Source organism: Suncus etruscus, chromosome 8 (assembly GCF_024139225.1).
Source record: "Suncus etruscus isolate mSunEtr1 chromosome 8, mSunEtr1.pri.cur, whole genome shotgun sequence".
Lineage (NCBI taxonomy): Eukaryota > Metazoa > Chordata > Mammalia > Eulipotyphla > Soricidae > Suncus > Suncus etruscus.
Window position 1 is genome coordinate 2,518,570 of NC_064855.1, and position 20,121 is coordinate 2,538,690.

Genomic DNA, 20,121 nt, shown 5'->3' on the forward strand with positions numbered 1-20,121 from the left:
TTGTGGTCCCAAATGCCAACTCTCAGTCTACACTAACACTTTTCAAATCGACCGTCTGTACAGGCCTTTAGGTAGGAAGTTAATAGCTAAGGGATGAAAGACACTGTACCTGGCGACAGAGTGATAGCATAGCAGTTGGGCATTTGCCTTGCTTAAGGCAAACCTGGGATAGACTTGGATTCAATCCCCATCATCCATCCCACAGGATCCTCTGAGCCTGCCAGGAGTAATTCCTGAAGGACACCGGGTGTGGCCCAAAAACAAAAAAGGAGGGGGATCAGCAGAACTCATGTTCTATATAAGGGAGGTCAATTCCTGCTCTACAGAAAGAGGAAAAAAGAAACCCAGGACACTAAGGAACAAAACACTTATGTGGGGCTGTGAAAGATTAGATAGTGGGGACAATGTTTTCCTTTGCATGCAACCCAACATCTCTTAAGAGTCCTCTAAGAACCAGCCAGAAGTAATTCTTGAGTATACAGCCAGGAGTAACTTCTGAGTATAGGTGAATGTGGCCCTGGGGGCGGGGTGGGGGGTGGGGGAAACCCACCCAAACAAAAAGGACTTTAATGTGTCTTGTCAGCACTTAGGGCATTTCTGGGTGTTGGAATCCAGTTCCACTTTGACCTCTTGATCATCAGTGCCTGCAGAGCCCAATTTCACCCACTTCAGCCCCTTCCCGGCTGTTATTGGCTATGACTACCAAAATGGCCCCAGACCTCCCCCATAGAATTAAACAAGTTCTGGAGCCTTTAAATAGGGGGAGAAAGACATTTAGTGGCTGAACAAATTTGCATTTAGGAAGCCACCAACCACACAGCACCTTGCCACTCCCACTTCACCTCATCTATTTTCAGGGACCCTGACATCTCCTAGCCTATCCCCATTCCCACAGCATCATTTCCTGCTTAGTAATGAGTCCTAACCCCTATCAAAGCACAAAGGTCCAGCAGTTGCTGCCTGCCTAGTTCAGTGGCTTCAGGCGTTATTTCACCTTTCCTCCACCAGAATCCCTGCCTGCCCTCAAAACCTGTTTTAAAACCTGTTTTAGTGACCCATCTTAATAAAACAATGTATTAAAAAAAAAAAAAAAAACCAGTGAAACTAAAGACTATCAAAAAAGCTGTCCCTACACTCTCCTGCAAACCAGCCAGCCAGGGAGGGTGTCTAGCTCACAGAAAGACCAGAAGATGCAAGTAAAACCACAAATATCCTGCCTCCTTCTGAGGCACAACACTCTGCCAAGACCAGTCACCGAGGAACAACTTTTCTCCTCTCTGGTTAAGACCAGAATTTAACAAAGAGATAACAAGACATAACTCTGGTGAGTTATAAAAACGTATTAATGGGGCCGGAGAGATAGCATGGAGGTAAGGCATTTGTCTTGCATGCAGGTCATTGGTTTGAATCCCGGTGTCCCATATGGTCCCCCGAGCCTGCCAGGAGCGGTTTCTGAGCCTGGAACCAGGAATAACCCCTGAGCGCTGCCGGGTGTGACCCAAAAACCAAAAATAAATAAATAAATAAATAAAATAAAAACGTATTAAGGGGCCAGAGCAATAGCACAGCAGAAAGGGCATTTGCTTTGCACGCAGCAGACCCAGGTTCGATCCCAGACATCCCCGTATGGTCCCCTCCGCCTGCCAGGAGAAATTTGTGAACGAAGAGCCAAGAGTAACCCGAGTGCCCACAAATAAACGTCCAACATGATTACATATATACATAATCATATATTCCATATATAAAGATGGTTCACATCCATCCCATGGTGATATTAGTTTTTCTCAATGTCAATAACTTTCAAGATAATTTCTTAGCAGCTTCAAATATAAACTACATAAGATGTTATGGCCAATTCATATTGAGTGATGACTTCTGTTTATCTCCGTACTCCTTTATATTAAAAAATGGGAGCCTGTGTTCTTACAACTTCTTCATCCATTTCTCCACCTCAACCCAAACCTTCAACTGGAAGGTAGGAGGAGTGATGGTTGACTCTGGTGAGAGAACCAAAAAGAATTAGCAAACGTTCAGGAATGTTTTATTCTGATCTGCATTTGAAGACAAGTTCTAATGACATTTTTTCAGAACAAAACTTTCAGAAGTTAAATTCTGGGCCACATTTGGCAGGTGCCTGAGGACCATGGGGGCCTTCTGTATGCAAACTATGTATACTAACTCTCTGAACCACCTTCCAGAAATTGTTTACCAGAACCAATCAGGGTTGGGGTTGGCAAACACTACAGAAAGGCTGAACTCTAGAACCCCAAAGATCAACAGTCTAACAGAAGAGATGGCTGATTCCCCCCTTTATGCATATCTCCCATAACTACTGCTCTGAAGACCAAAGGAGAGAACTTCTATTCATTACATTTTTAGGGACATGACATGTTTGTTTTGGAGAGTGGGAGAGCCACACCCAGCAATGCTCAGGACTTACTTTTGAAGTTGCTAGGGGGACCTTATACAGTGCCTGAGACAGAACCAGACTGTAAGGAAAAAGCCTTAACTCCATACTGTCTCTCAGGCCCAGAACATTACACTTGACGTCTGAATCTTGAGAGGAACAATTCAATTGAGAACGAACATTCTTTGTCATGACCCAAGGTAAAATCCTTAAATAGTTAGAAAGTAATCTCACTCAAGAATCTAGCTTTTGGTCTATAGTAACATGAACACTCAAACCAGTTTGTAGTGAAAAAGGTTGCTTACACACCAGCCATAAAGTACCTTTGGAATCAACGGTAACTACTAGAATCAACCAAACTACTAGAGTCAAAGACTTTAGTTTAATGCATGATGGGCTCTTATATTTCCTCCTTATCAGCCTATCTCTTATACCAGAGAAGGTCCAGTTTCCTGAACCCTAAATGAACACTCCACTCTGGCAACCCTCTATCTGGACCAAAGCAAACCTAAAGTTATACCAGAATAAAAAATTATATCAAAGACAAAACCCCATAAACCCGTATCAACCTACATTAAAATTCATAAATGCATAGCAAATCAACGAAAGGACAGAAACCAAAGTAATCTGTGACTAAAATGCAGAGTAGGCTTGAGAAACCACAAGCAACTCTTAAACCACCCAGGCATCCTACAGCATCTTCTTACCAACTCGTTAATGCTCTACAGGTTATTAATAAATGGCCCTTTATCTCTCTTTCTTTTTCCTTTGTTTTTTTGGGCAACTCTCGGCAGCGCTCAGGAGTTATTCCTGGCTCTGCACTCAGAACACTCTCCTGGCAGGCTCGGGGGACTAGGTGGGATGTTGGGAACCAAACCCAGGTCCATCCTGGATCATCCACATGCAAGGCATATGGCCTACTATCTCTCTGGCCCCAAACAGCCTTTACTAAATCACTCGGATTATACTGTGATCATACTTCAGTGGCAACCAGAGGACTAGCAAGTTTGAGGTGGGCTTGGAGCTCACCACATGAAGACAACCCTCAGAGCAGTTCAGAACCCTACCTTCTCAGCAAGTCATTCTGATGGTGATGAGCCCAGCCATACCCAATTTCCAATCCACCCCAATTCTCCAAGCTGTGCCCAAGCCCTTCCCTCTACCACCCCTGAAACCAAACTCAGACACTTCTTTCCACAGGAAACAGTCCGCTCTTTCTACTCCACAGATGCCCTCCCTCAACACAACGGCTATATGTACGGTGCAGCAGTGCAATGGGATAGGTGCTGGACGGTGAAATATGAGTGGAGCAGTGACAAGGTGGAACTTTCACATCACCAGACTCACATATGATAGCAATGGCAACCTTATTTGTAGAGACCTCCGAATGCAATGAAAACCAAAGGCTGATCTACACTTACAATGGGCCTGACACATCCACATAACCACATGGCTGCCGAAATCTGGGCCTCAGTCATCCTCAGTGAGGGAAGACAGGCAGTCAGGAGTTATACCCAATAGCCACATTTCACCACAAAATCATCACAAATGAGGGGCTGTAGTGAAAGTACAGCGGATAGGCTGCTTCGCTTGAACAAGCTGGCCTGGTTTTGATCCCTGAGTTCAGAGCCACCAGTTCAGGACCACCAGGTATGGTCCCAAAGGAAAACAAGCCACAATTTTTCAAAAACCAAGTATCATGAACTTCATGAAGTCTTTACCAACAGACCTTATGACAAAATTCTTTGCAAATGAAATGGAATACAGCATTTATGCAATAAAATACACAGCAATCTCTGGGTTTCAAACAATCCTCTGTGTTGGTCCTAGTAGTCCGAAATCAAAAGTGAACTAGAGCTTGGATATAGTTCAAAAGTAAATCACACAAATTGTTATTGCGGGAAGGGAGAGAGAGGGAGAGAGGGGGGAGGGAAGGGGAGGGGAGAGAGATATTAAGATTAATAGACTAGAGTACATGCTCTGCATATAGGAGCATCCAGGTTTGATCCCTGATATTATGAAGGAGCCTTGAGTAGTACCTGAGCACTGGGTGACCACCCCCCACCAAAAAACCAGTAAAGACGTTTTATTCACTCCTACCCCATAAGGGCATCACAAAGTGTTCAGTCACTACCAAGTTTTGTTTTGTTTTGTTGGGTTTTTTTTTTTTTTTTTGTCTTTTTTCGGTAAGGTTCTCTTTCGAATGCCAGGGTGGGGCTCTGAATGAACCAGTGTCAATAAGACTGCTTACCACACCTCTAAAAGGAAAAAGAGACTGCAGTCCTTATTCCTCCTGAAACTAGTCAGGGCAGGCAGGAAGAGAACCTTTGGTTGCTTTATCAGCAACAGGCTAAAGTAAATGATCACAGTGACAGTAACTGATTAAGCCAATCTCCAAAACCAGAGTTTTGTCTGTGGAGAACTTCGTTTGGAAAATAAATAACAAAAAAATACATCTCCACCACTTTCTCTGAGGGACACTTGATAGCTATGTAGCACAAGAAGGAAAAGCACAACAGGATAGCACTTGCAGAAAAAGGGGAGTTCCAGATTTGCTGGTGTTGCCTGAAGAGGCTATTTTGGGGGGAACATCTAATTTCTAGGCTCGCTAGCCACAGCAGCACCACAATGGGTCCCTTCCTACTTCTGGTCAGGCTTCAGACCTTGGGCAGACCTGTTTCCTGAAGCCCTTCCCAGGGAGCCCTGTTGTTCCTCTCTGGTAGGAAACTGCCCAACCAGATCTAGGACACGAGAATGTCTTGCACCAGCCCTCCCCAAACATTCACTTCCAGGGAAGTGTGGTCCCAACAGAGAGGAAATCCCCAGGCTTCTAATCTCAAGTAGATCCTCCTCACCTCTAGCTTCCTCACCATAACCACAATTTTCACTGAAATTTGTGAAATTTCTCCAGGGTAGACTTGCCTATCAGGAACATTATCAGAAACCAAACCATGGAGACAATTCCCTTCTTTCCCTACCATTCTCAAATATTTTGTGGGCCCATGGGGGGGGGGGGGAGGCTCCTAAGAGATCCAGACACCACTGACAACTCTTGACCAACTAGACCAGCAGTTCAATGCCAGGGTTCAAGGATGTGATGCTGTTCAGCCCCAGTGGTACAAGAATTTATGCTAGGGGCCGGGCAGTGGCGCTAGAGGTAAGGTGCCTGCCTTACCTGCGCTAGCCTTGGACGGACCGCGGTTCGATCCCCCGGCATCCCATATGGTCCCCCAAGCCAGGAGCGACTTCTGAGCACATAGCCAGGAGTAACCCCTGAGCGTCACCAGGTGTGGCCCAAAAACCAAAAAAAAAAAAAAAAAAAAAAAAGAATTTATGCTGGCCACCATGGCAGTACTTGGGTGCCTCCAGGGATATATACACTTGGCACCAGAGAATGAAATAGATAGGGCATATGCACCATGCTCTAAACACCATTTTGCCTGTCTCCCATCTTCAAATCTTGTCTTTACTATCAAGCTCTGTCATCACTCCTGGAGAGTAAACCTACCCAGAGCTGACCTGCAGGACTTAATCCCAGCAACCTCATTTTCCCTCTGGCACCTGCTATAACTTCCACCCAAGGACATTCTACACACACCACCATGGACCTGCTAGGTGACTAACAATGCTTCTTCTTTCTTGGGGGGTGGGGGTCATGCCCACCAGTGTTCAGGGGTTACTCCTGTCTCTGGCTCAGGAATCACTCACTCTTGGTGGGCTTGGGCAACCACATGAAGTGCGAGGGATCGAACCCAGGTTGCCGTGTACAAGGCAAGCATCCTACCCACTGTGCTATCACTCTGGCCCCATGAAACTTATTCTTTTCGTTTTGTTTTTGTTTGTTTTGGGTCACATCCTGCCCCAGAGACCATATGGGATGCCGGGATTCGAACCACCTTCTGTTCGAATCATCTGCATGCAAGGCAAACACCTTACCACTGTGCTCTCTCTCCAGCCCTGACGCTGAGTACAAGGTTCCCACAAGAGATTCACCAACCCAGGGGTCTAACAAAGGTCTGAACTGATGCTCTCTAATATCCTAGTTGGTTTTACAGTACACAGGTTAAGGATCCTGAAAGGAAGCCAGCAAATAACACAATCCCAACCGACACCCATACCTAAGTCCAGCTTTTTTTTTTTTTTGATTTTTGGGCCACACCCATTTGACGCTCAGGGGTTACTCCTGGCTATGCGCTCAGAAATCGCTCCTGGCTTGGGGGGACCATATGGGACACCGGGGGATCGAACCGCGGTCCGTCCTACACTAGCGCTTGCAAGGCAGACACCTTAACTCTAGCGCCACCTTCCCGGCCCCCCTAAGTCCAGCTTTTAAAAACAAAAAGTCATTATATCACCCTAGTGACTGTAACACACTGGGAAATGAAAGACAGTGAAATACCGTAAGAGATGTGTTTCAATACTGGGCACATAACCACAAGGGCATGTGCCAGCACCTCAAATACTATGGTGTCAGTGAAACAAGGTGGTTTTTTCCTCCTGGAAACAAGAGAACAACTCTGGGTAAGGTTCTGAAAAGAACCAAATACAATCACCCTTGATTTACAAGTAGATGTTTTCCAGGAAAACACAGATCTACTAAAACCATGCCCCCTCACCCCTGCACGTTACTGCACATAGATGGATCCTTTACCTACATCAATGTCATACATAACACACAAGCAACATTCTTGACACTGCCACTTACTAGGTGCCAATGCTAGCTCTCACACCTTTGAAAGAGTGTAAAATGTTCCCACTAACTAAAAAATGCCTTTTCTAGGACACCAGCCGTCCAAGTATCACTGACATACACAACTGTAGCACTCCTCATTCAACCTGGCAGGTCCCTCACACCCAACACATAGACACGTCTACTGCCCCCCAGTGTGGGAGAAGCTTCCCATTTCTCCAGACCCACAGAGAAATTCCCAATACACTTTCCCCCACCTTCTCTGTGAAAACTGGTTCGCCATGCTCAAAACCCATCCCATTTTACTGTGTCCAGTGGTCAGGATGCAAGTGGTCAGAATCCCTCTCCCCCTTCTTCTCACTGCCAGGGCTTTATTACCATCACCGACTCTTCAACTCTGCCTCTTGGCTTCCTCTGTCCCCACCTGACTCACATTCTGCCTCATCTCTGGGAACCCCCCTCTGGATACTGGAGGACTTCACTATCAGGACTCTTAAAGAGACTGAAAAGTAAAGGGGTTGAGGGTCTGGAATGAAAGTACAACAGAACAGAAAGGACGTTTGCCTTGCATGTGGATGACTCAGGTTCAATCCCTGGCAGCCCACAAGGTCCCAGAGTACACCAGGAGTGTTCCTAAGTGCAGAGTCCCATGGCTCTACCAAGCATTGGTCAAGAATTCTATTTTTTGTTTTTTTTGGGGGGGGGCCCACACCCGTTGATGCTCAGGGGTTATTCCTGGCTATGCGCTCAGAAATCGCTCCTGGCTTGGGGGGGGGGGAACCATATGGGATGCTGTGCGATTAAACCGCACCGTGGTACGCCCTACGCTAGTGCTTGCAAGGCAAACAGATGCCTTTAGCGCCACTGCTCCAGCCAAGATTTCTATTATTATTATTTCTTGTTTGTTTTTGTCCCGCTGTGGGGTTACTCCTGGTTATGGACTTAGAGATCACTCCTGGCTCCGGGGACCATATGGGACGCAGGGGATCGGACCAAGGCCCATCCTGACTCGCCGCGCGCAAGGCAATCGCCCAACCGCTGTGCTTTCGCTCCAGCCCTGTCAAGACCTTTTTTCTTCTCTTTTGGTTTTTGAGTCACATCGGGCAGCGCTCAGGGGTTACTCCTGGCAGGCTCGGTAGGGGTGGGGGGGTGGGGGAAACAGACCATATGGGATGCCCGGATTCAAACCACCATCCCACCATCCTTCTGCACAAAAGGCAAACACCCTATCTCCCCGCTATCTCTCCAGCCCCAAGACTTTTTCTTTTTTTTTTTTTAAGACTTTTTATCACAGGACCAGATTAACAAAATAAAGGTATGGCACTTGCTTTATTGTACATAGTCAATCAGGGTTCCATCCTTAGCATTCCGTATGGTCCACTTGTAAAAAGAAATCAACATAACATGGCTAAACACTCAATCTAACATGCCCCCATACTATACTGCATACTTCTAATTTTGGAAATTATGTGGGGTCCAGAGCTATAGTACAATCGTTAGGGTGTTTGCATTGCATGAGGCAGACAGTTCCAATTCCTTAGCAACATACAGTGGTCCTCTGAGCACTGCCAAGAGTAATCCCTGAGTGCAAAAACAAGAATAACCCAGAGCATCTATGCGTGTAGTCCCCGTCCCCCCAACCCATATCGCTTTGGGGTGTAGTTCCATTGCAGAGCACTTGCTTTCTGTTTATGAAGCCCTGGCCTCTATCCTTGGTACCTCAGATGTCTTTAAGAGAGAGGGGGCTCGAGGGGTGGGGAGATACTACACACTTCATGAAACCGTGTTTAGAGTCTGAGTACTAGACACGAAGAACCAGCTATGGGTAACCCAGAATAACTCTCCCCTCAACTCATTCTCACTTTCACTCTAAAATCAACCTCACTCCTCTACTTACACATTCCCGAATCACCCCTTTCTTGGGAGTAAGAAAAGCTAAACCTGATTCAGCCAATGAGGTCAAAACTGTTTCAAGCAGGCCTCTTCAGATGATGCTACACACATCTCTATTACCACCCCATACCAAAGAATAGCAGCTGGAGCACAAGACATGTTCTTGCCTTGGGGGGTGGGGGGCAACACCCTCTGGTGCTGGGGAATCGTATACCCTGAGGCTGTGCTCAAGGCAAGTACCTAAACCCCTACACTGTTCTGGTCCTTATCTAATTTAAGATACAAACAAGGAAGAGTTCATGTTTCCCAATCATCTTTGATATAACTTTATACAGGTTGGAAGGTTCAGGAACAAGGAAGTATATAAGGCCTTGCATATAAAGCCCTGGATTTAACATCCAGCCTTGTCAAAAAGGGAATGACAAGAGCTGGCCAATTCAGAGACAAGCATAGGCAGTGGTAATGAATGGCTAGAGCTGCTAGGTTCTGAAAACCCAGTCCAGTAAACGATCAAAAACTATTTAAATTCACTAATCAAAGAGACTTGATCAATTCAAAGAATCTGAAGAAAACGGATTCTCTGAAGTCAACAAATAAACTTTTTAAGATGTACAGAAGTAGATATAGATTTTTATAAGCTTGTAAGATAAGGCCTATTAGCATGTTTCTGTGGACATTTGGCTCTATGGAGCACTTCAATAGCTAAAAGTCCATACCAAACTTTACTGAAGGAAAAAAAAACCCTGAAAAACCAAAGTACACTTCTTCTGTAGCTTCAAATCCCCTGGTCTTTGGGCGAGGTGAGTGATCAGGTCTGAATGTCCTTTAGAATTGTGCAACAGGAAAAGCAAGTAACTAGCCCACATGACTCAAAAAAAATTTTTTTAAGGATTCTGTAAAGAACAGAGAGCCGGTTGTTCTGATTCAGCAAGAATCAGAAAGTATGTTACCCATTCTCCAAACCAAGTACCTCTGGATCCCTTTCAAGTAGGAATTCTCATGGCCTATATCTGAAGAAAGCCAGCAGAGGAAGCTGCATGTTTCTAGAGGCTGACATATTAAACCTGGGACGTTCTAAGAACAGTCTGGTTCTTTTCCTTCTAACGCTGGACGCCTCACTCGGCACTTCAAACTCTTATCTTTCGGCCGCTCCGGGCGCTTGCTGAGAAAGCTAAGCCAGGGCACGCCAGACCTACGCAATGCAATTCCGTGTGTTGAGAAATGACCACTTATGCTTACACGCTCACACAACACACCCGCAACACATTCTCTCTGCGGGAAAAGCAAGACCTAGCGTGGTTAAAAAAGAGCAGCAGAAGCCAGGGCTGAGCCCAGCACCGTCGTCCCTCGAGCAGGAGCAGCAGCTGCCGCCACACTGCTCAAGCAAACTGCCCCCAACTCCCTTCCTCTTCGGCAGCCCAGGGCCTTCCAGTTGCGCAATCCATTCACCCACCAGGGCAGCTCCGGAGCGGGGAGAAGGAGGAGGAGGAGGAAATGGGAAGTGCAGCAGCAGCAGCCTCCTCTCCTCTCCTCTCCTCTCTCCTCTCTCTCGGCTCAGAGGTTGCGCCCAGCAAAGTTTTTTAAGTTCTCCTCGTGATCGGGGTCCAGCCAGAGACCTACTGGTAGAAAGATAGGTCCAGAAGCGTCGGGAACCTGGCAAAGGGGCAGACAAGCCTTAAAGGGAAAAAGAGCGAAGAGATCTCTGAGGCTCGGGGGTCGCCTGGCATGGCCTGGCCTCGGGGCGTCCACTCAAAGATCAGACACCAGGGGCTGGAGAAATAGCATGGAGGTAAGGCATTTATTTGCCTTGCATGACATCCCATAGGGTCTCCCGATCCCCTTGGGCCTGCCAGGAGCGATTTCTGAGCACACGTAGAGCCAGGGGGAACCCCTGAGCGCCGCCGAGTGTGACCCCCAAAAAAACAAAAAATACTAGTGTGTGTGTGTGTGTGTGTGTGTTTCTTTATGGGGCTGGAGCCACAGCACAGCAGCCTTGCACACGAACTACCGGGTTTGATCCCCGGCATCCCAGGAATGGTTTTTGGGGGAACCCCTGAGGGCGGCCGGGTGGGACCCCAAAACCAAACCTCGCCCCACGACTCCCCCCCCAAAAAACCAGCAGCAGCTTGCCAGGGGCGCGGTCCTTCGGGTGGGTCCTCGAAGCGGCCCGACCGACCCAACCATGGGCAGGGCGGCCAGAGGAGCCTCGGGGCGCCCCCGGCCCGGCGACCCCTGACCCCTGACCCCGGCCCCGACCGGGCCCCGCGCGCCGGCTGGGAAGCGGGGCTCGGGCTCGGGCTGGAAGCCGGGTGGGGTGACCTTGACGCGGCGCCGGGGTCCCCGGGCGCCCCGCAAGCGGGAGGGGAGGGCGGAGGGGGAGAGGCGGCGCGGCGGGGCGGGAAGCGCGGGGCCCGGGAGGCGCTTTCCGGGCCGGACTTCCGGCGCCCGCGGGCCCGCGGGGGACCCCGAGAGGCGGCCCCGAGCCCGGCGCGCCCGCAGCGCCCCGTGGCCGCCCGCGCCTCCGCCTCGCCCGCGCGCCCGCGGCTCCCCCAGGCCTCGCCTCGGCCTCGCCGCAGCGCTCGCTCCCGCCCGGCCTCGGCGCCCGCCCGGCCCCCCTCGTCCTCATCCCCTTCCCCTCTCTCTCTCTCTCTCTTCTCCCCGTCGCCCTCCGCTTCCCCGCCGCGCCCGCCTCGCCTCGCCTCACCCCGGCGGCGTCGGCGCGGCAGCTCCGAACCAGGCGTTGGTTTCGCTCCCACAAGATGGCGGCGCTGACGGCGGCCACGTCAGGGCCCGGCCGCGGGGGCTGCCGGGAAACGGGGCGGGGCTACCCGCGTTGCGCACGCGCAGCTCGGCGCTGGTTGGTATGGGGCGGGGCTGAGGCGGCTCGGCCCCGCCCGCGCCCTCGGCGCCGCGCACGCGCAGACTCGCCGAGGCGCTGTGGGGCCGCGGAGGGAGGTTTCCCCTCCCCTCCTCTCTCCCCCGCACCGCCAGCGCCGCCTTCGAGGAGGTCCGTCTGCGCATGCGCCTGCGCGGCCCCCGGGAAGTGAGGCGGGGGAGGCTGCGCCTGGGTTTCTGGGCGACTCGGGCGGCATCCTTGTGCATCCCGCGGGCGCCGGGGCTGGCGGCGGGCCCTGCCGCGGGAGCACCCCGCGATCGGGGTGGCACGAGTCTTGGAGACCCCGGTGAAGGCGGGCGTGGAGGATCAGCCGCTCTTGGAGGGCTGGCTCCCCGGGATCACCTCCGGCAGGCGTGACCTGTCCTGGAACCTCTCGGGGCTCCCGCTGGCCGTCCTTTCTGTCAAACTCACTTCCCACCGTGCAGCGTTGCTCCTGTCACCTCCAGCTGCTGCCTTGCTTGGTGTAGGGGCCTCCTAGCAGACACCGAGTGCAGCAGAGGGCCCTGTCTGGGCCTTTTAAAAGGCCCCAACTGCTTCCCCCACTAGATGGGGGCCTTCTTACTGGGCTCCCCGAGGCTGGCCATGGGTGGTCGCAGGCATCTTCCCATCAGACACCGTTGACCTGTCTTACATGATGAGGGGCCCCTGCCAAGTTTCTCTTTCCACGCCTTGCCATCTGCACCTGCTGTGACCGGGGCTCTGCTCCCCTCCTCTGGCTTTTACCGCCCGCCCCCCTACTCTCATTCTATTAACCTGTGGCTTGTAGTCCAAAAGGCACCTCCAGCTACTGACTGTGAGAGTTGTTTTCCACCATAACCCTGCTACAGAGTACACTTAGGGTCTGTGTCTTCAGGGTGAGGTAAGTGGTTCCTGATGCCCACACCTAGAAGGATTTTGGGTTGGTGGATTTTGTTTAGGTTTGTTTTGTGTGTGTGTGTGTGTGTGTGTGTGTGTGTGTGTGTGTGTGTGTGTGTGTGTGTGCTCACGTATCCTGAGGCTCAGGGATGGTATGGTGTTTCAGGAATCAAACCCGTACTGTCTCTCCTGCCCATACTTTCAAAATTATGAACGTACAGGCAGGAAGAAGTGATGAAACACATGTGTAGCATGTGAAATATTGGGAGGGATCCCTATACACCAATCCCACCCCCAGACAGGAACTTGCTTTCCTGCTATCTCCATCTCCCTGATTCTCCACTGGTAAAAAGAGGGTGTCTTGACTGGAGAGATAGTATAGCAGGCAGAGCAGAGCACTTGTCGTCAATGAGATTAACCTGAGTTCCATCCTCAGGCCCTCCGGCACTGCCAGAAATAAGCCCTGAGTACAGCCAGGTGTGGCCCCAAAACAAACAAAAAAGGACTGTCAGAGCAAGCAAATACAGGTGGGCCGGGATATCACTTGGGGCAAGCACCCCTTCCGGGGAAAGAGGAAAGAGACCTTCAAGGAAATGCCCAGGGAAATGGCACGGATGCCACTCAAGAGAATTAAAGAGCCAGGACTTCCCTTTCGAACACTCTGGGATGTGGCACTTTGACCAGAAGAGGGCAGGGTGAACCAACTAGAGGACACCGTTGCAGGGCCTGCCTGCCGCTTAGCTGTCAAGCTCCAGGACCCCAGCTCAGACCCTCACCTTTAGCTAACCAACCAGTAGCGGGACCTGGGTGGGCGGTGGAGTCCTGCTTGAAGCCCCTTTCACCTGAGGTCCCTTTGAGCATCACCAGGCTGAACTTAGTACATAGTGATGCTGAACAGAAAGGTGCCCTGAGGAAAGTGCCTAGGAAGATGTCTGTAAGATGACAAGTGAAGAGCATCAGACGCAGCAGGGCCTGTGTTTACCCCAAGCCTACACAGCAGGTGGAGCTGTGCCAGTCACATCCACCGGGAAACCCAGAGTTGCAGTATCTTTGGGTTTTTTGGTTTCTTTTGTTGGTTGGGGGGAGGCACACCGAGTCGTGCTAGGGCTTACTCCTGAATCTGACTTCATGGATCACTCCTGGAAGGGATCAGGGACCAAAGAGGTGCCAGGGATCTAGTATCCCAGTTTGGCGGTATGCAAGGAAGTCCCTTACCTGCTGTCTTTGCAGTTTTCATTAAGAATCTTAGGGACGGGGGCCGGGCGGTGGCGCTCGAGGTAAGGTGCCTGCCTTACCTGCGCTAGCCTAGGAGACGGACCGCGGTTCGATCCCCCGGCATCCCATATGGTCCCCCAAGCCAGGAACGACTTCTGAGCGCATAGCCAGGAGTAACCCCTGAGCGTCACCGGGTGTGGCCCAAAAACCAAAAAAAAAAAAAAAAAAAAAAAAAAGAATCTTAGGGAATCTGCAGCCAGCAGCACATCCTGCTGGGTGTTCAAAGGACAGTGCAACAGAAATTCAGTGTCTGGCATCGTTGGTTTTCTCAGCTTTGTGCTAGTAAACCTGGTATTTTTACTGAGACACCCTTGGGAAAAAAAAAAAGAATCTTAGGGAAAAGAATCTTAGAAGAGGGGCCGGAGAGATAGCACGGAGGTAAGGCATTTGCCTTGCATGCAGAAGGATGGTGGTCTGAATCCGGCATCCCATCTGGTCCCCGAGCCTGCCAGGAGCGATTTCTGAGTGTAGAGCCAGGAGTAACCCCTGAGTGCTGCCAGTGTGACCAAAAAAAAAAAAAAAAACCAAAGGAAAAAAAGAATAAAAAAAGAATCTTAGAAGAGGCCTGGAGAGAGAGCACAGCAGTAGGGCATTTGCCTTGCATGCAGCTGGTTCAGGACAAACACTGGTTCAAATCCCAGCATCCCATGTGTTCCCCCAGCCTGCCAAGAGCGATTTCTGAGTGCAGAGCCAGGGGGAGCCCCTGAGCAACACTGAGAGTGGCCCAAAAACCAAAAAAAATTCTTAGAAGAAATCACCCTGAGTTAGAATAGACCCAAGAGATATAAAAGGTGATCCGGTGAGATGACCTTGGGATGCCCGAGGCAGAGACTCAGTGATGCAGGCACAGGCCCACTCCTTTGCGTCTGTCCATCTGGATGGGTTCTGCACACAGCAGCCTCCTTGGGCAGTGTGGCCATTTTCTTGAAAGTGGTTATGTGGCCTCTTAGTCATGAGTCCCCACAGCTTAGGACCTGCCCGAGGACCTTTGCACCACCAGCCTTCCCTTGCTGAATCCAGGGTTAGAACTTTCTGCTTCCTCGGCCCTCACCCTGTTCTCCTGCACTGCACACTTGCTGCACTCGCTGCTTGATTTATTCCGCTGGTGCTGTCCCTGGGCCCTTCTGCCTGCAGTGCCATTGCAGGGACACACTAAATGCTTCCAGGTGTGAGGGCAGGGTGACTGAGGACAGGCACAAACGAGTGGGGGGACAATTGTTGGCTGTGTGGCGGTGGACAGAGGTGCCTGGCATCTGATGCCAGCTCCCCAGCCCGTACAAATGTACCTCCCTCACTCCCAGGCAGGCAGACACAGCACTGCCCGGTGGAGATGAGGATGAAGATGGCCAGGTGGGGGCGCTGCTGCCCGAGTCCCAGCCAAGCTGGCTGGGAACTCTTGTCTTTAATTAAAAACCCACCCCTCTGCTTGACCCCACTCTGCCATCACATTCTCCACTTAATTGGGGCCCTTCAGAGCAGCTGAGGTTAATTAAAAAGTCTGATGACAGCATCTCGGTGTCCCTGCATCTGCCACCAGCATACCAGCATGGCTTTTGTGTCCCCCCAGAGCCTGGAGGGAAGCCGACCACCTGACCTGGACCCGTGGGGCTCCCTGCACCATCAGTGTCCCCAGTGTGGCCTCTTCCAGGAAAAACTCTCCGAAGAGATCCTAAAGTTCTGCCAAGGGAGGGCCAGGCTGGTGCCAGAGCCTTCCTGCAGCTCAGGAGCCCTGTGCTGTCTCTCAGACTGGCCTACGCTGATCACCTCTGATTCCCTTGGCCTTCGAGCCTGAGAAGCCCTTTTTAAAACTTGGGATTGCATGCAGTGTGCTGTGGCAGAATCCACGTGTCGGACAGTGTTGTACCACTTGAGCTATCCCTATTCCTTCCTTCATGAAATTTTTTGGGGGAGAAGGGGTGGACTTGGACTACACAGCACCATTCAGGGCTTACTCCTGGCAGTCGTTGGGAAACCTTAAATCAGGTCGGCCATGTGCAAAGCAAACACCCTCCCTCCCCACTGTATATTGCTCCTACCTCCCATTAATGATCATCTGCATATGGTCCTAAACTTGCCTATGCTCAGGAAACGCCTGGAGAGGTGGGGGATATTCAATAAGTGGGATCAGACTCGGCCTGGCACACACCCGACCATTTAAATCAGAGCTCTGACATCAGAGCCCTTTTCTTGGGGAGACCCTAAGCCTCTCCCAACCTCTTAGCACTGTATTATGTGTGAGAGAGAGCCAGGGCCAGCCAGAGGGTGCCCAGCTCCCTGGTGCTTTGCTCCTGTTTGCAAGACCAGAACACAATGCTGGGCGGTAGGGACACCCCTGACAGGCCCTGTAGGGATGGGCACAGCCCTCCCTGTTCCTTTACTGCAGACTGAGGGCGCAGGTCTGTCAAACACATGCAGAACCCCGGGACCTGAAGAAGAGGCTAGACTTGGGCTTACAACATCGCCAGCCTCTCTGTGTGCAACTGATAGGCCATGTGACAGAGTGTGCCCCAGCCCAAGTCACCTCTCGCCTGTAGACTTCACTACCTACATGCACCATCAAGAAATGCCATGACCCTACCTGGCCCTTACCCTTAGAGTAGCGCCTGCCGGAGCCTCTTCTGTAAAGGCCCCATCCCTTCACAGGCCCCATCTGAGACCCATCACAGCTGTCAGGATGGAGGCCATGGCTTCCCCACATCAACAGCCATACCATACCCTGAAAGACACCGATGTACTCAAAGGGCAAGGCCACGGCAGTCCCAGCATTGAGATGCTTGGAAATGAGGGTCCCAAGCATGGGGAAAGGGCTAGGGAGCTTCTCCAACCCCCAAAGTGTCAGTGCACCACCCCCCCACCCCCCCCACCCCCCCACCCCCCCCCCCCCCGGCAACATCTGTGTACCTCAGGCCCTCAGGCCCAATCCCAAGCAGCATTGGCTTCTTCAGTGCTCACCTGTAGCATCCCCTATTCTGGACACAGTTCATTCCAGCAGGGACCCAAGATAATGTTGACTTTGGAAGTTGAGACAAGACCCACCCTCTCCCTTTTTGGAGGTACCTGGCAGCATGGTGGCATCCTGAGCTCTTTTTCAGGGCCCCCTAGGGATGCTAAAGCAGGGGCTTCTTGAGGCTTCTGGTGTGGCTGCAGGGCCATTCCATGTTTTTCCAAAATCAGGACACTCTAAGGGTTCTGGGAGAACTGCCTGGGGGCTGAGGGACTAGGAGAGGGGCTGTTCTGCATGCCAGCAGAGTAGGGGGCAGACCCAAAGAGCTGAGCAGGGCCCATGTGCCTAACTTACTTTGTCTAACCCGGTGGAGGTGCAGTTGCAGAAGACCCTTCGTCATATCCAATACCCCTTGGCAGTCCTGAAACCATAATGCACTCACCCACACTATCTTGAAAGGTAAGATAGGAAAAGGCAGGGAGCAAAAGCTGATCTGGAAAGAGAGGGACAGAGAAGCTGTTCTGGCAGTGAGAGGCTGAAAGAATGGAGGAGATGTGATGACCTGCAGGCAGGATCTGAGAGACTGGGATAAGGCCTCGACTCTCCTCAGACTCAATCCCTGACCAAAAGACTTGGCCAGTCTCGGTCCTCTCATTTTTTTTTTTGTTTTTGTTTTTGTTTTTGTTTTTGTTTCTCTGTACACATCAGAGCTTCAGCTAAAGGAATCTGGCTCCAGGCTGAGGTGGAGGGTACTGGGAAGCCATGGAAAGCGCTTGGGCAGAGAAAGGGCTGATTCAAGAATTGTATGATCTGGAGTACTGCCTGGCCCATATCTTCTATCCCTGGGGTTCTGGTCCAGTTCAGGAAAGTGGGCCCTTTCCAGACCCCAGATGTAAGGTTCTTTCCCCAGCAGACTCTTCACATGGGCTTGGCAGACTGCAATAAACTACTTCTGGTGTGGACCTGTAAACAAGTCCCAGGATCTCCTGTGCACTGTGGATGCTGGAGCTTCTGTACAGCAAGTCCTGCCTGTCTCTACACTTGGTGATGAGCTCAAGTAGAGGGTTCACCAGGAGCCTCCGACTGCTTTCTCCAAACCTAAAAACCACCTTTTTCCTCCAACTCCAGGGCTGTGTCTGTAGCTTTGCACTTGGCCACAGGGTGTGGAGGGCCTGATATCTACCTCCAGGACTTGGAGGTGGGGAAAGGAAGAAGCCTGGGAGGTGACAGGAGCTGATCATGCTCTGGCCCCTGCAGGAATAGAGCATCCAAGCCTTTGTGCAGATTTCTCAGTACCCCCAGAACCCTCCTCCATTCACTGCAATGTCCCAGGTGGCTGTTCCCAACCACACATATATGGGGCCTCTTGTGCCCATAGGAGAGGTGTCTTAGCTATTCTCTTCTACACGTGGGGTGGTGGTGGGGGTGCCCAGAGCTGGGTCTCCATGCCTCAGAAGACAATCTGTCCCTTCCAACAGAGCACCTCCCTCCTTCCCTGCCCTGTTTGGATGGACAGGCCTGGTCCACACCATAAACACCAATTTGCAAGGCTCCGAGAGCCAAATGACTGTTTACCATGAGCTCCTGAGACTCAAATAAAAAAGAGAGAGAGAGAGGGAGAAAGCCATGAAGAGGAGCCAGCCTGGAGCTAAACATCAATTAGCACCTTCTGACTAGCTCCTGTCCCAGCTGCCAGGCTGGGGGTGGCCGCTCCCAGACTCAGGGGCCTCTCCCAGGGCTTCCCTGAGGCTGGGTACCTGCCTGGCCCTGGCATCTGCAGCAACGTGCTCCCAGAAGCATAGGCGGCCTGAGCTGAAAGTGCAGCTAGAGCCAGTGCCCCTGCTCACTTTACAGGGGCACCCTCGCAGGTGACCCAGCAGGCAGTGAAGGAGCCAAGTATATCTGGGTGGGGGTACTTAGCTGACCCCAACCCATTTCTGGACAAGGCAGGAGGAGGAGAATAAGGTAGCATCGTTTTCAGGGGAGATATAAAGTAGTGTTGTTTTGTTTTGTTTTTACGTCACACCTGGCAGCTCTCAGGGGTTAATCCTGACTCTGCACTCAGAAATCACTCCTGGCAGGCTCGGGGGACCATATGGGATGCTGGGGATCGAGCCCAGGTCTGTCACTGTGCTATCTCTCCCGGCCCAATATAGCATCATTTTTAGGGAGAGGAATAAGTAACATCACTTTAGGGCTGCACATGGTGGCCAATGACTACAGTAGGAGGTGTGGAGGTCACATAAGGTATGTGAGGAAGGCCTGATCTGTCCCTCATCTGTCTAGTCAGAGGCTGGAAGGCAGCATGGGGGTGTCTGATGGGGCTCCTTCCCTGCTCTGATGTAGCTCAGCTGCTGGAGAGAAAATGTTCCTTCAGAGTGCCCAGTGCCAGAGGGTCTCACAGGGACAGGATGGCCCAGATGCTGTTGAGGACTGGGGTCCTGGGCCCAGGGCCTCTGTGTGGAGAAGCAAGGGGGTGGGCATATGCCGGGTGGTCAGGCAAGACAGGGTAGGCCAACAGACCTGAGTTAGGTCTGTCCCCTGATGGGGCAGGCTTATCTCCTGATGGACCTTGAGGTAGGCCTGTCCTAGATGAATCCCTAGGCTGGGCTCTGAGTGAACCTTTGCAGGACATCTTGGGAAGATTGAGACCAAATGGCTACTTCTCTACCTACACATCTTGTGTTTGTGAGATTAGAGCTGCTGCTTCTCAGAGTATCTCCAAATCTCACCCTACACAGTAGGAGTGGCTGCAGACCCCCAGAAGCCAGGCCAGGTTCTAGAATCCCAGATCCTGCCTAGGCCCTTCCAGTGCAAGGCTGGGGCCAGGCCTTAGCCCCAGAAAGTAACATAGTGCATGTTCCTAGGTTGGCACCTGCTTACCTGGAGTTCCAGTCAGGGTCCTAGCAAGGGGGGGGGGGGGTGAGTGAGTTGAGACCCAAGACCCAGAAAGTGGGAGCCCAGGGGAGGCAGGCCAAGGGGTGAGCCCCACCCCTCCAGGACTTCAAAGGGCAGCTGCAGAGTGTGAGATTGGTGGAGGGGCTGGCCCAGGGCACCCAGGAGGAGGAGGCCTGCCACCTCTGGGCCTTTAATATGGTTATTCCTCTCCTCTCTCAACTACCTGTGAACAGGCCCCCCAGGCCCATTTCCTCTCCCGGGAT

At 51.5% G+C, this 20,121-nt stretch overlaps 1 non-coding gene across 1 annotated transcript; it reads left to right on the forward strand.

The window, feature by feature from the left end:
- The first annotated feature begins 14,191 nt into the window (after positions 1-14,191).
- Positions 14,192-14,327, forward strand: LOC126017232 (small nucleolar RNA SNORA8). The gene has a single exon (XR_007498866.1). It is a non-coding gene; the product is annotated as a small nucleolar RNA SNORA8 (small nucleolar RNA).
- Positions 14,328-20,121: the final 5,794 nt, after the last annotated feature.